Below are 15421 nucleotides of genomic sequence, written 5' to 3' on the forward strand. Positions count from 1 at the left end.
CAATCAAGGAAAGATCTCTAAAAGTGGCCTGTTGTATTTACCCGAATCCAAGATGATCTCTCCCCCACCACCATTCTTTCCTGTTAAGTATATTTTGGGGGTTATCTTGAATTCAGAGTCCTCTTTCTTCTGGGAAAATACAGATATAACCTGTATTTATGCTATACAAGTATAACCTGTATTTAACCTCTGTCTTTTAAGGCAGTGTCTTAAATTCAGAGTTGTCTTCTATTCTGGTAAATGCAGTATTTGTCAACAACAATAAAATGGGTTGGATTTTCTTAATAAAACAGATAATATATGCCTTTTCCAACACAAAATGTTTTTATCTGTTAAAAAGAATTTCATTATCAGATAGTACTTAGGTCATTATGGTAATTAAGTTAATCAGTATACAAAAAGTTCATTAAAATGGAAATAATTGCTTCAGTATGAAACATGAAATGTTTTGGAAGTTGTATAATTACCTTTGTGAAAAAGGAATGTGTATATGTATGCATGCTTAGAGAAATCATTTGTTGTGTTCTAGCAGTGCTAATTATTCTCAGCATGCACTGGCTCTGTCAAATTGAAAAAGCCTAACAGAAATAGCTGCATGTTTCAATAATTAAAATACAGTCAGCTGAAAAATGAAGTACGTATGATGAACATAATCGTGTTTTTTAATGTGGTAAAGTGAAAAACACTTAAAGGAATGCTACAAAACCCATAGTTTAGCAGGAGGGAAAACAACACATAATATATTTCATATTTTACTCTTATTTGCAGCTTGCATGTATACAATTGAGATTACTAAACATTTGTATTCAACCTCTTCTCTCTTAAGGGTTTAGAAAAAAGTAGGTAATGATCCATTCTCAACTAAATGAAAATTTTAGCCTATGTTGAAAGTAGCAGAACTAGTCTCCATTAGTTCCACTCAGAACTTATTTCATGTAAGGCCAAGAAAGAATCCCAGTTTAAGTCAATAACATAAAAATCTGTGTATGGGAAGGGCTGAGGAAGACAAGAAGGAAGTTGCAAAATTAATTTTGAAAGACTGTGCCCTCCAGCGCTAGTGTTTGTCCTTCTAGTACAGGTTGCTCAACCCATTCCAGGATCACCTCTTAGGTAGCCAAGGAGTCTGAATTGTCTCCTGTCTCTTGCTTTCATTCCAGGCCTGGGCAACAATCTTTCCTCCTTTTTCACTGACCCAAAAAGCTATTGCTCTTTCTCTGTCTTACAGTCTTGACAAGATTTTAAAGGCATCTTGTAATGTGTAAGTAAAAACAAATAAAACCAAGGGCTTAGAACTCGAGCAAACACGTTTCAGTGCTAAAACATCATTACCCATGCTCTACCTTAAACAGCTATACAATCTTCTCAAGAGTAAGGGAGAGTGTGTATATCATCACCATTATACTGTCTGTCTTATAGTCAAGAGAATCCACCCTCTTTAGGTACATTATCAATTTCTAAGAAGAAAGCATTGCTAGAGGAGATTCACATGAGCAAAGTGAAGTGCCTCAAGATGATTTCTGGGGAGAGCGGGCTTAGCCCACTCTCTCCGTGCATGAGCAGGGAGCCAACCCTTGGTGGCCAGATCAGCCACCCACATGATTACTGGTTCTGTCACAGAGCCGGTAGGGGTGGTGGGGATTGGGGGCTGCCTGCCCCCTGCAAGTTCCAGGATGCCCCACAATAGTGCGCAGGGCATCCTGGGGAGACCCCCTAAGGTCGGGAGACTTGTTGGAACCTTCTGGTCGGAGGTCTCCTCATGAGTCGCTGTGGTGTCTCACAATCAGATGAACGGGGTTAGCAGAGCGCTCACTCCGCTAACCTCGTTTAACGGCAGGGGTATTTTTGAAGGTTTGCTGCCGGGAGCTGCACGGCTTCCATTGCAGCACACAACAGTGTGGAACCGGGCTGGCCTCCCTTAGCCTGGTTTTGTGCGGTTGTGAGAATAGCTTCCTAGTGTTTAAATGTGTAAATTACTTAGGCTTATGGTAGAATCATTAGAAAGCCTGAAGAGGTAAATGTTGGATGTACTATAGCAAACATAACTTTGCATTTTCACATAGTCTTTAAAAGTTAATTTTAAAAAGAGTTGTTGTTGTTGTTGTTATTTTTACATTTATATCCCGCTCTTCCTCCAAGGAAGAGTTAAAATATCCAGAAGCACACATAACCAAAGTGGGACAAATAACATCTAAGTTGTAACCTATTTCATTGCATTTATCAAGAAGATTTTTCAAAAGTGCAGAATGCAGGGGTGGCCCATGTTCTAAGATGCAGTCAGCATTAGTTAGCTTTGATTGATATTTATACCACGGTATAAATATAATGTTTTCTCTAGTATTTTATACTTTATATTCATATATCAGTACTGATGACAAGTTATCTACTTACCCGTTCATATTTATGTTCCTTTCCTTCGCCATTCATTTTCTTAGCTAGATAGTGATGATAGGTTTGTGGCCAGCATATTCTGCTGTTGCTACTCAGCAAATTCTAGCATTACACGAGCAGTGCAGCAATCATAATGAACATTCATCACCCTTTTACTCATATCATCGCTATGTAGTGAAGAAGGCATCTTGCTTCACTGACTGCCTCAGCAAAGGAAAGAATTTATGGTCTCCAGAAAATGTTCAGAAGCAACTGTGACATGATGTTTCGACCCAGGTTATCTTCTGTATCTCATGGAATGAACTGTCTGCATTAGCAAAGCTGCCACTAGCAATTCATTAGTAAATTTCCCTCACTTTTTGCCGTAAGAGAAGTATAACAGTGCTGTGTTAAAATCTTTTATGATGGCTAAGACACTATGCAAGTATTGTGCTATGATTGCACTAATAGTATTAAGTTGCAGAACTGTCACATCTTAAGGTGAATTAGATCTAAGATGGGGTATTGTCATTTAATATTGCGATACTCTGCTCAAGATATTTATTAGAGTATACAGATTTCCGTATTCAGTGACTTACATTCTATGCAGCACCCCACCTTTCCAAGAACAGGGTGCACATGCTGGTCCCGTGCAACCCAGCAGCCATCATTGCTGCAAATGAAGGTGGAGAGGTTCTGTGGCTACTAAGGATTGCGACATTACTGTAGTGGCCCTTCTTCCATTGGGAATGATGGCAGAATCATCACCACAGCAAGGATGCAATACTTAGTAGCCGCAAAGCCTCCCCGCCTTTGCTAGCTAGCGGTGAGGACAGATTGTTGTGCACAGAACTAGTGTACATGCCCTGTTCTTGGATTGGCAGGGCACTGTGCAGAAGGAAAGCCAGCATATAATAGTGATATTATAAACATATCCTAACATTATATTAGTTAATAGCATCCCACAGAGGTTTGTGCGTGGTTCTTGTAGTTCTTGCTGCTGTATTGCGGATTTAAAAAAGGAAACCTGACAGCCAGGCAGTGCTCTGATGGTACGAGGAGAGATGAAGAATATAGTCTCTAGATACAACTCAAGATGCTATGTTGGAATAAGGGATAAAAACAAAAATGATATTTTTTTTCTTGCTCACAGAATTGCTTTTGAGGAGTTAAAACATGGAAAGTGAAGGCTGTAAACCACTGAAAGCAAAACAAATAAAGCTGAACATCTCCTTTCATAATTTTAAAAAAGAAATAACCTGGCCAGTTTCCTCCAGCTTTTCCCCACTGAAGTTTGATCATCTTGTAATGATGCAGGGTACAGAGTGAGGAGCAAAAGAAAGGCAAACCATTGAGGAGCTTGGGCAAGGAAGTGTGTGAAGCAGAGAAATCAGGTAGAGGTTGGAAGGAGAAGTTGGATGGGATTTAGAAGGGTAAATCAGAACTGAGACAGGGATGAGTGAGGGTGGGGGGAAGAAGGATCTCTGTGACAGGAATGATCAAACTGTGGTGCCTGATAATGCAATTACTAGCAGCGGCAAGCATCATTTGTCTGATTCCTCCTCCTCTGCCCAGCTTCAATATAAATTCTTAATTCCAGAAGTCCCAGTACTTAATTGGATGCCATCCCTTAGAGAGTTAGCACAGAGGACTCTCTGCAGTTTCTCAGCAGAAACAAATGAAGAGGACAACAGCATGACCTCCAAAATGTTCAATTAGCAGACAAGAAACACAGCAAAAAGGGGACTCAGGAGCTGTAGCCAACCCAGACTGGTGACCTCTTATTATGACACATTATAGACATACAAAGATAGTTATTTGAACCATAATTGTGCTGACACTGAATTGTCCTATCTGTTGGAATCTACAGTTTTCTGAAATTTCTGCATTCATATCCTGCTCTTCCTCCAAGGAGCTCAGAGCGGTGTACATGGTTATTTTTATCCTCACAAGAGATATCCTGTTTGTGTGGACTACATATGAATAGTTAACTGTCCTGGTGAATATTTTATAATCTCTGGTTTGGTCTGGTCTCTGATCAAGGGAATCCAAGACCAAAACAACAACAGTCCACTGTCTACTTCTACTTTATTAGTGTGGGCAGAATTTATTTATGAATATTCTATTAATGCAGGAGGGATTTATCTCCTGGACTACCAGAGTATAGGAAATTCAAAGTGCTTCACATCTTCATGGAATAATGTTCATGTGAGGAAAAATAATAATAAAAGGTTTCATTGAATGATATGTACTGGCCTATAAATGTGGTCAAGTATGACACCTAGAGGCCACATGCACTGTATATTTAAAAGTGTTCCTTCTGTCATTTTTGGCAAAAGTCCATTTATTAAGCCCCTTTTACTGGACAATTTAATCTGTATAGCATTCTAACTTTGATTATAAAAAACCCCTGATAAGATTATTTTCAGGTTTAAAGTGCAATGACAATATTGCATTCCAAAATATATATTTATTCTCCTTTACCTTTCCTTTTCTGTTGAATAGTATTGATATTAAATATGTAAAATGCATACCCTAGCATCTCTTGGAAATAATAATGCTCAGAATTCTGAGTCTTCCTTAGTGAACCTACAGGCTGTGAAATTAAGCAAGCAATCATAAATATACTTGGAAGTAAATCAGTGGGGAAAGTGGATCTTCTTAGTAAACATGCTTGGGATCAGACTGTAAATCTTCAGTGTCTCACAGACTGATCCTGTGTATGTTCACACAAAAGTAAGTTCCACTGAGTTAAACAGGATTTACTCCAAGTAGGTGTACATAGATTGCCACCTTAACTATTCAGTGACAGAAAAAAATATATTGGGGAATCAGGGAACTATGCTGTGTTGGTAAATTAAGGCAGGACGTTAATTAAGTCAGGAAAAGAATGGCAATGACAGGACCACAGAAAATTCTCCTGTTTCAATATTTTGTTTGAAAATAATGCTTTCGGAGAGGCATAATTCCAGAAAAATGCTTTAATAATGGAAACATTTGGTATTTCCCCCCCAGTTCTTTTTGATGCCATTGTTCCTCCTCTCTGTAGCTGATTCAGCATCTTTCCTTCTTTTTCTCTGGATTAGTCACAGAAGTCGTCTCAGCCAGCTGAGGATCATGTAGTACAAAGTCACTTGAGCTAGTGTTGGCTCTTCAGCCTCAGCACAGTACAAAGCAAATCTTCTCACAAAGCAAATTGTGAGGATGAGGCTGCTCATTGTCTAGTGAGGTTAAAAGATATTTGTGATGTCATAGTGGGATGTTGGGAACAGGTCAGTTCAAGGTTCTATCACTCCTCTTAGTCTGAGAGAAAAGATATAATGATTTGTCTTGCCTAGTATTTCTTTGTCCTAATTTATGTCTGCAATCTATTTTGTGGACATTTCCAAAGAAGGCATATTGGCTCATTAGTCAAGCTGGAAGCAACAGGGAGATATGAATGCATAGCTTTGCATATATGCCTGAATATATGCGACTGAGAGGGGATTGAAAGTGTAAGTGTTTACCCCCCCACACACCCTTTTTTCTTATGACACTGTTGTAAATACTAGGCATGTGTGAAGCCTCCTGAAGCGGTTTATTTTTCCATCTCCTAAACTTAAGCCATGTGTTTATGCGGCCTAATAGTTTTGAGTGTTGGCACATTTATGTTATGCAGCAATTCATTCAATATAATCAATTCCTTGTGTTAAACACATGCACCAGGCATCTTTATGTAGATTAGTGTTACACAGCATCATATAGTGTATAGTATTATGAATGTCTAAGCTCTGACCTGATTCAGATAGTGCAGAAATGTATTATTTATTTATTTATTTATTTTATTATTAAAACTTTTATACCGCCCTTCCAAAAGGCTCAGGGTGGTTTACATTAAAATACCATTAAAATCAGTTAATAAGTAAAACAAAAATGATAAAGCATAAAAACAATGATTAACAATTAAAAACATCATAAAACACCAATTAAATAATCAGAACAATTTAAAAACAAGTTTTTAAAAGCTGAGAAAGCCTGGTTGAAGAGATGTGTTTTCAGGTGTTTTTTGAAAATTGCCAGAGATGGGGAGGATCGTATCTCAGCAGGGAGCGCATTCCACAATCTCGGGGCAGCAGCCGAGAAGGCCCATCTCTGTGTAGCCACCAAACGAGTTGGCGGCAACTGGAGACGGACTTCCTCAAGTGATTGGTTATGTAACCATGACTTGGAAGCCAGTTGGTCGGGGGGCGGGGAATGATTTGGTAATGGCTGCTAGAACTTCATGTTAAAATTTTCAGTATTTAAACCAAACTGAATGTAATGTTCTCTAGTTTCAATAACACGTCTAGTTAAAATTAACTACAGAATATGATGTTTCTTAATCGGAGGATAGTGGTATGTAATTTGGCTCTCTCTCTCTTTCCCCCCCAAGAACACTAGAAAAAGGCACTCATTTACCATAATAGGCCCAAACATGTTTGGCACTTCCAAGATACTTTCCCAAATAGCAGTTATAAGCTCTGTGACTTGGAAGCCTGCTTTCCCTTACCTAGTTCTGTCATGATGAGTAGGAAAAGCCAACAACTTCTCCATGGATTACTTCTAGCAACTGGTACCCAAAGAGCAACATTCCAAGATGGAACTTATAGAGAAAGATGAAAAGAAAGATGTGGAATTATGATCCTGTGCATGTTTACTTGGAATACTTGCTTCCAGCTCCACATTTCAGGTGGATTGTGTTTACAATTCTCTATAAGTTCCAAAAGGACCTTTTTATTGCTACCACCATCATTTTTACTACTTTTGTGGCCTAATCTGAGGCTCCTTTGAGTTTGGTTGTGCCACTGAGTTTGTTCTGTATTTTGCTTTTATTTAATGAATGTTGTTTTTATTGTGTTTTATTAATTTGACTTTATTGTGGCTGTATACTTTTATTTTATCTTTATTGTGTACTATCTTGGATGCTATGCAGAAAGGGGGGCATGTAAGCTGGTTAATAAATAATTGCATCCTATGGAGTGCAGTAGGGTTTACTTCTAAGTGCACATATGATTGCAGATGTAGGGGAGCAAGACCATGGTGGCATTTGAAAGTAAGTGCAAAAAACTTAAAATAGAAGGAGAAAGCCAGTGAATAAAGTCAATGGTATCCTCCTTGGAGTGGAATAATTTGATGTGAAATTTGAAGAAAAATAACAAGTGGTGGTAGCATTTAAGATGAACACTTCTACCCATTAAAATTAGTTCTACCCATTAAAATTGGAGCTCACATTGGATGCAACCTTTTTGCTTTATTCCAAAGAAAGCAACAATATACACAATAATAACTCTTACTGAACTAACTACTGTTCATGGGTGTGCATGCATTCAGTTACTAGAGGTTGGTACATAACTAGATTTGTACCTATTCTCAGATGTTCACTCAGCTATAGATTCAGTGATAGTTTGTTTTCTCTCAGCCAAAGTCCCCATTAAATAAAAAAGAATCACATTATGTCTAGTTAACAGATAGTGAGAAACCAAAAAAGATCAAGATTTTAAGCCACATGTAAATATAAAATGCAAAGCCACATGCAAAGGCACATGCTGTATAAATTGATAATATGAGAGCTTTTTCTGATATTACCATTGTAGTGTGAAATCCACTGCAGTATGTACAGTATGTATGTATGTAGGTATGTAAAATAGTCCTATTCCTGTCTTTTTGAGGAAGAAACACAAGGCGGTTCACAGAATAGCACAAAAGAACAAAATCCAATAGTATTTCTGCGCTGGTCTGTGACTGTAATAAAATGTATCTATCAATAATATTCAAGCTATTGTCCAAGGCAAATGAGAGACAGCAGCGGCAATATACACAAGATATCTCCTGGGACAGTATAACCTGGGCACTGTTGGGGAGAAGGCCCTCTCATGTGTGACTATCAAGCTACCCACTGACAAAGGGGGATGATGCATAATGACCTCCCCAGATGACTTCAGAGCATGGTCATGTTCGTATGGGGGAGGGAAGTATTCCTTCCTGTGGCGTTTTGGGAATGTCAGAGCTCTGAGGTAATATGGATGGGCCAACAGTAGGGAAAGTAGGGCTTTCTCCTATACATCATCATGAGAATGTGAGAACAGCCCTGCTGGATCAGGCCCAAGGCCTGATCTAGTCCAGCATCCTGTTTCACACAGTGGCCCACCAGATGACTCTGAGAAGCCCACAGGCAAGAGGTGAGGGCATACCCTCTCTCTTGCTGTTGCTCACCTCCAACTGGTATTGAGAGACATACTGCCTCTGAGGCTGGAAGGTTGTGGGCTTCCTTGTTTGTGGGCTTTCCTGATGTATCCAGTTGGCCACTGTGTGAAGCAGGATCCTGGGCTAGATGAGTCCTCGGCCTGATCCAACAGAGCTTTTCTTAAGTTCTTATAATTCTTCAGAGAAATAGAGGGAATTATGCTGTGGCAAGGAGCCACAATGTGACCCCCCCCTTGCAGTTCTTTTGACATTACATAAGAACAGCCCTGATGGATCAGGCGAGAGGCCTATCTAGTCCAGCATCCTGTTTCCCATAGTGACCCCCACACATGCCTCTGAGAAACCCACAGGCAAGAGATGAGGGTATGCCCTCCTGCTGTTGCTCCCCTGCATCTAGTGTTCAGAGATATCTTGCCTCTGAGGCTGGAGGTAGACTCTAGCCACCAAGATTAGTCGCCATTGATGAACCTGTTCTCCATGAATTGGTATAAGTCCCCTTTAAAGCCATTCAAGCTGGTGGCAATCACCACTAGGGATGTGTGAACCGGTTCGAATTTGAACTGGTTTGAATTTGAACCACGGTGGTTTGAAGGTTCGAATTCGAACTGAACCAGCCATTAGGTTCGAGCTGCAGATTCAAATTTGAACCGAACCAGGGGGTGGTTCGATTCGAACCAGTTTGAAAATGTTTGATCTGGTTTGGACATCCAAAAAATGGTAGGTTGGTAGCTGGCACCCAGGGGTACCTGCCACCCAAACCCCAAAGCAATCGGACACTTGTACGATTTTTAATGAATTTTTTGAAATTATTTTTATTTTTTTCTCATAGGGTATAATGGGACTCGAACCAGGCCATTATACCTTATTGTGGAGCATCCATGGGTGCCAACAACCAACCAAACCCTGAAGGAATTGGACAGTACTATGATTTTTTATGAATATTTGAAATATTTTTGATTATTTTTCTCATAGAGTATAATGGGACAAGAACTAGTCCATATCCCCTATTGTGGAGCACCTAGGGGCACAAAAGCAGGGTGGGTGGTAGACAGACAGGGGTGCCTACCACCCACAAAACCCCAAGGCAATTGGACACTCCTCTGATTATTGCTGAATTGTTAAAGTATTTTTGAATTCCTCATAGGGAATAATTAGGATTGCAGCAAATGTATAGCTTCACGTCAGAGGGAAAGGGGTGTCGTAGAGTGGAGTGTGGTGGGTGGTAGTTCCTAGGGTGGGCAAGGAAGCTATCAGAATTATTTGAAAGGAATTGGGCAACGGGCTGATTTTTAAGTGATTTTTGAAGTTTATGTGTCTTTAAGGTTAGCAATGAGAGTGGATTCATGGTTTGTCATTGAAAATCTTATATGCTACCAAATAATCTACACTCAGAACACTTCAGAAACAACAAAGCCCAGTACCCCATGGGTTAGCAACCCATAGGGGTGGTTGGCACCCTCTTTGCACTAGACCACCACTCACTCTGGGCCACCCCAGCACTCCACACGTGGCTTTAAGGTTTTTCTCCATAGGGAAGAATGGAGGTTTCAGCAGCCCCATAACTGCACTTGGGGGGTGCTGGGGTGGCCCAGAGCGAGGGTGCCAACCACCTCCATGGGTTGCTAACCCATGGGGTACTGGGTTTTGTTGTTTCTGAAGTGTTCTGAGTGTACATTCTTTGGTAGCATATAGGATTTTCAATGACAAACCATGAATCCACTCTCATTGCTAACCTTAAAGACACATAAACTTCAAAAATCACTTAAAAATCAGCCCGTTGCCCAATTCCTTTCAAATAATTCTGATAGCTTCCTTGCCCACCCTAGGAACTACCACCCACCACACTCCACTCTACGACACCCCTTTCCCTCTGACGTGAAGCTATACATTTGCTGCAATCCTAATTATTCCCTATGAGGAATTCAAAAATACTTTAACAATTCAGCAATAATCAGAGGAGTGTCCAATTGCCTTGGGGTTTTGTGGGTGGTAGGCACCCCTGTCTGTCTACCACCCACCCTGCTTTTGTGCCCCTAGGTGCTCCACAATAGGGGATATGGACTGGTTCTGGTCTCATTATGCTCTATGAGAAAAATAATTGAAAATATTTCAAATATTCATAAAAAATCATAGTACTGTCTGATTGCTTCAGGGTTTGGGTGGTTGTTGGCACCCATGGGTGCTCCACAATAAGGTATAATGGCCTGGTTCGAGTCCCATTATACCCTATGAGAAAAAAATAAAAATAATTTCCAAAAATTCATAAAAAATCGTACAAGTGTCCGATTGCTTTGGGGTTTGGGTGGCAGGTACCCCTGGGTGCCAGCTACCATCCTACCAATTTTTGGGTGTCTTAACCAGTTCAAACCAGTTTGAATCGGTTCAAACTGGTTCGAATTCGAACCAAACCAGGGGGAGGTTCGAGCAAAACCAAAACCGAACCACCCCCTCCTGGTTCGAACCTGGTTCAAATTTGAACCAAACCGGGCAAACCGGTTTTGTCCACATCCCTAATCACCATACCCCCTGGCAAAGAACTGTTTGAAAAAGTACTTCCTTTTGTTGGTCCTAAATTTCCTGGCAATCAGTTTCATGGGATAACCCCTGGTTCTAGTGTTGTGGGAGAAGAGGAGAAATGTCACTCTCTCCACTCTCTCTACTTCATGCATCATTTTATAAACTTCTACCATGTCTCCCTGTAGTCGCCTCTTCTCCAAACTAAAAAGCCCCAGATGCTGTAGCCTTGCTTATAAAGAAGGTACTCTAGGCCCCTGATCATCTTGGTTGCCCTCTTCTGCACTTCCGTGGATTTGTAGCTGACACACAGAGGTGCTATTCGCACGATCTGCAAAAATCAGGCTAGGAGAGCCTAGCCCGATTTTTGCAGATCATAAGAACCACCGGGCTCGGCTGCAAGGCCGGTGGTTCTAGAGCAGGTAACCCGCTCAAGAACCCCTGCCGTAAAACCTGGTTTTGTAGATCGTGAGTAGCCATGGCGCAGCTTCGCACCATGCCTACTCATGAGGAGACCCCCAGAGGGGAGGTGAAAAGCTGCCTCCTGGCTCTGGGGGTCTCGCCAGCATGCCCTGCATGCTCAGTCAGGGCATGCTGGAGCGTATGGGAGCCAATCAGCCCCCGCTCTGTTTGAGTATTGCTTGTTTACTTTTTTGGTTTCATACAATATCATCATAGGTATTTTATTCATAAGGGAAAACAGTTCTAAAGTCACCTACATCAGCTTTGTAGCCAGCGTATCAACCAGTTGATTTAGACTAGGTTTCTATATATGTGCTCATATGAATATGTAGTATATGCACTTTTTTCTTTCTTTTAATTTACAATTTTTATTGGCATTATGTGGTTCCCCCTCCCATCCCCATTGTGCTTATTTTTCAAGTTGAGGTAATAATACACTCTGGAAGAGTCCCTTAGTTGATGGCATTGTCTTTACATGATCCTTAGCATGATGCTTTTCCAAACAAACCAGGTAGAATCCAATTTAGTAATTCAGATAGAATTTACTGAGGGCCAGGCTAACTCACCTGGTGCGCTCCTGATTTTCACTCATCTGTGAGCAGAAATCCTGGTTAAATCCTCTGAAAAAGGTTGTGTGTTGTGCAGAAGGTAGGCCAGATCTGAGCCTAGACTAGAAATCATAGTTTAGCCCGCATCAATCACCACAGCACACAGTAGTTTTTGGAGAATTTAACTGGGATTTCCACTCACAGACAAGTGAAAAATGGGAGCATGTCATATGAGTTATCCTGGATAAGCAGCTAGTTAGCCCAGTTCTTGGTCATGTGAATCAGTCCTGAAATGGCTAAAACAAATGCTTCTGTAGGCTCCTTTTAAAAGTAAAGATGCCTGTTTGGATGCCTTTTTTTTAAAAAAATGGAGTATTTTCTAGTTGTGGAACTCATCTACAGTTCTTTCAATCAAGTACATGAAATGTATATAGCATCTGTAGAAGTATCAATTCATGTGTTTTTTACAGTTGTTATTTTTTTTAAATTCTGCCTCTCCACCCCCTGTAACTCTCAAAACTCCTTGAACATTAACAACTGGTTCCTTGTTCAGAAATCCTGCTGAGACATTTCCTTGCTTTTAAGTTCGAAAGCTCACTCTGACTCAAAACAGTGTTAGAGGCACAACACAAAGTCAGAATTAATTGTCGCAGCAAACTTCAGCTTCCCCTGTTTAGGTATACAGGTGTTTTATTGAAGGGACTGGGCATTCAAATTGAGCTGTGAATTCAAAATAGAGTTGTTGTTTTTTTAATCTGAGCTCAGAATATTTTAAAAGTTCAAAATTGCCTTTTGAATGTAGTGGGTTTTATTCATTCAGATGGTACAAAGGCACTGATAGCTCCAAGGGATAGTGGGTGCTTCTTCCCAAAATATTTCCCACTCCCCCATCTACCGGAATAGAACTTCACAGCAAATTGTCAGACAATATAGTCATAGATATATTATGGCCCGATAGCTTGAATTTTAATTACTTTAAAAGGTCTCAGTTGTTTAAAGAAGCCTCATTCACTCTACCCTAGAACAAGCAGCAGAAGGCAGGGCTGCCAGGTAGGTAAGAGACTCCTCCAGCCTCTCAGGAGCCAGGCCAATCCCTTAACTTCCTTCCTTGCCAGGATTTGGGCTGGGTGAGACTACATGACTATTCCCACGATCAACTAATTCGGGAGCCATGTGCACTTCCAATTGGCCATTGTGAGAATTCTACAAGCAAGGTATGAAGAGGGGGAAATGCCCGTTTGAAAGCTGGGCTCAGTTAGGGAGGTGCAGGGAGTGCTTTCTCTCCACCTTTACTCTAGAGTTGGGTACAAATTCTGGGTTCACTGCTCCCACCTGCCTCTATACCCCACTCACCTCATCAATACTGATTGATCATGAGAACAGTCCTTGTGTGCACGGTCATCTCCCCAGCAGATTTCAGTTACTCTGTTACTGGTCCCTCGCACCCACTCTAGTCTTTCTTCCTGCATGGCCTTGAAGAGAAAATTAGCCTAGAAAGTAGACTGGAAGGTTTGACTAATCGAAAAAGACAGTGGGTCTGTTCACATGAGCAGCCCTACCTGGGCCTGCACAGCCCTACTCAGGGCACGAGTGTGCTATTCTACTATTCTACCTCAGTCCCTGGTCATGGGTCTGCTTGGACTGCCAGCAGCCCAAGCAGCCACAGATCCAGATGGCTAGAGTGCCCACCCCATTGGTGCATTGTGAGATGCGGGAGGCCACAGCCTGCTTTTCTCCACCCCCTCACTACTCAATGATCACTTATACCCAAGTCATGTGGGCATGTGATGTGAGTGATCACAGAGCACTGCAGATCATGGGGGGGAAGGAAGGTTATGTCCTGCGTCTCCCGCCCTCCCCAATCCTACCTGGCATGGTTGTGAGAATGACTTTAGTATTTAGTTGAGGAATCTGGCTCATTTCTGAAGAAACTTGAAAATGTTAAGCAAGCTTCATTAATAAGTTAAACATTTGTCTGGTCAATGACCAAAATAGAGACTCCATTCCAATAAGTTAAACTAGTGGTGAGAGTGTTGGGCTAGGACTGGGAAGACCCAAGTTCGACTACCCATTCAACCATGAAACTCACTGGGTGACTCTGGGCCAGTCATGTATCTCTCAGCCTAACCTACCTTACAGGGTTGTTGTGAGGATAAAGATAAGCATGTACTCCTTGAAGGAAGAGCAGGATATAAATGTAAAACATAATAAATAAAATTAATAATATAAGCACTGAACATATAGCAAAATCCTTTCTCTCCAATAATGTTCTTTGCCACTTTTTGTGCTCCCTGAAACGAGTGGTCTAGAGTTGCCCCTGTACAGATGGCTACCTTTTCAGCCAAATAAGTGTTTGCATTCAGTTTCTGAATTTTTCAAGTTCTGTTCAGGATGCTGCGTTTTACTAGCTGTGAAATCAACAGAGCACTAGATGAAAGAACAAAATGTTTGAAGTGCCCCTACTTTGTTCTGTACCTTAGCTGGTGTTATGAGTCCTCAGTGAGGATGCTATAAATTTGTTAGGCTCATGGCTTTCCATGTATCCCTTATCAACCTATAATCTCCTGATTGTTGCCTCTTTTTCAACAGCTGAGGAACAGTAATCCACACTTGCTTATCTCTCTTAATCACAGCCTCACAGTGCTAGGGCTTCCTGAGCCTTTAATTCCCTCTTAGAGGCATAACAGAGTGGAAAGTAAACAAAGACAAATTTGCAACCTTCAACATTGCTAATTTGCTCTGATGTCAGAATATTTAAACAGATGAGGGCTTGGGAATTATTTGATCAAGGCTGCTTTTAAACCCAGAGCATGGGGAAGAGGCTGAGTCTGGGAAGGTTGTGCAAAATGACAGCTTTCCCAAGAGAGGCTTGCTGAAGGTTTTCTCTTTCAACAACAGTAGCTTCATCATTTAAAACTCTCTCCAGTTGCTGTGCTGCTAAAGTGCATTTTTTATTGGATTTTTAAAAAAACTATCTTAAAACAGCACTTCTGAGAACACTTCTTTTCTGCCTTTGCATTTCTGGATACATTGAAACATATACTAGCATTGCCTTTTGTTCCAGTTAATTGGGGTGACGTTAAAATAACACTTTTGACACTTTTTGCTCTCTCTTTTTGGTGCTTTTTTTTTTTTTTTTGGCCTTGTACAGCTTGTTAACACATGGAGAAAAAAGCTATTCAGTTCGTCCTTGTTTCATGTTTACAAACACACTCAGTGGTAATTGTACCTCAAAATCTCTTTGAATTGACTTTCAGTTTTTATTTTGTGAACATGTAAATTATTCAGGCTGGCTGTATAGGTGGGAA

General features: G+C 40.8%; 1 protein-coding gene across 11 annotated transcripts in view; it reads left to right on the forward strand.

Moving 5' to 3' along the window:
- THSD7A (thrombospondin type 1 domain containing 7A) overlaps positions 1–15421 on the forward strand; it is a 424790-nt gene that overhangs the window by 93813 nt on the left and 315556 nt on the right. For 5 of the 11 annotated variants that reach the window (XM_053259801.1, XM_053259802.1, XM_053259805.1 and 2 more), the window contains exon 1: positions 14885–15332. The exons of 1 other annotated variant lie outside the window; for it this stretch is intronic. The gene's annotated coding sequence lies outside the window, so the exon portion shown is untranslated. Of the gene's footprint in view, positions 1–5711; positions 5862–13226; positions 13328–14884; positions 15333–15421 lie in introns of those variants that run through there. 5 more of the 11 variants (XM_053259794.1, XM_053259800.1, XM_053259798.1 and 2 more) reach the window with 3 other exon arrangements.

This window comes from Hemicordylus capensis, chromosome 6 (assembly GCF_027244095.1).
Source record: "Hemicordylus capensis ecotype Gifberg chromosome 6, rHemCap1.1.pri, whole genome shotgun sequence".
Taxonomy (NCBI): domain Eukaryota; kingdom Metazoa; phylum Chordata; class Lepidosauria; order Squamata; family Cordylidae; genus Hemicordylus; species Hemicordylus capensis.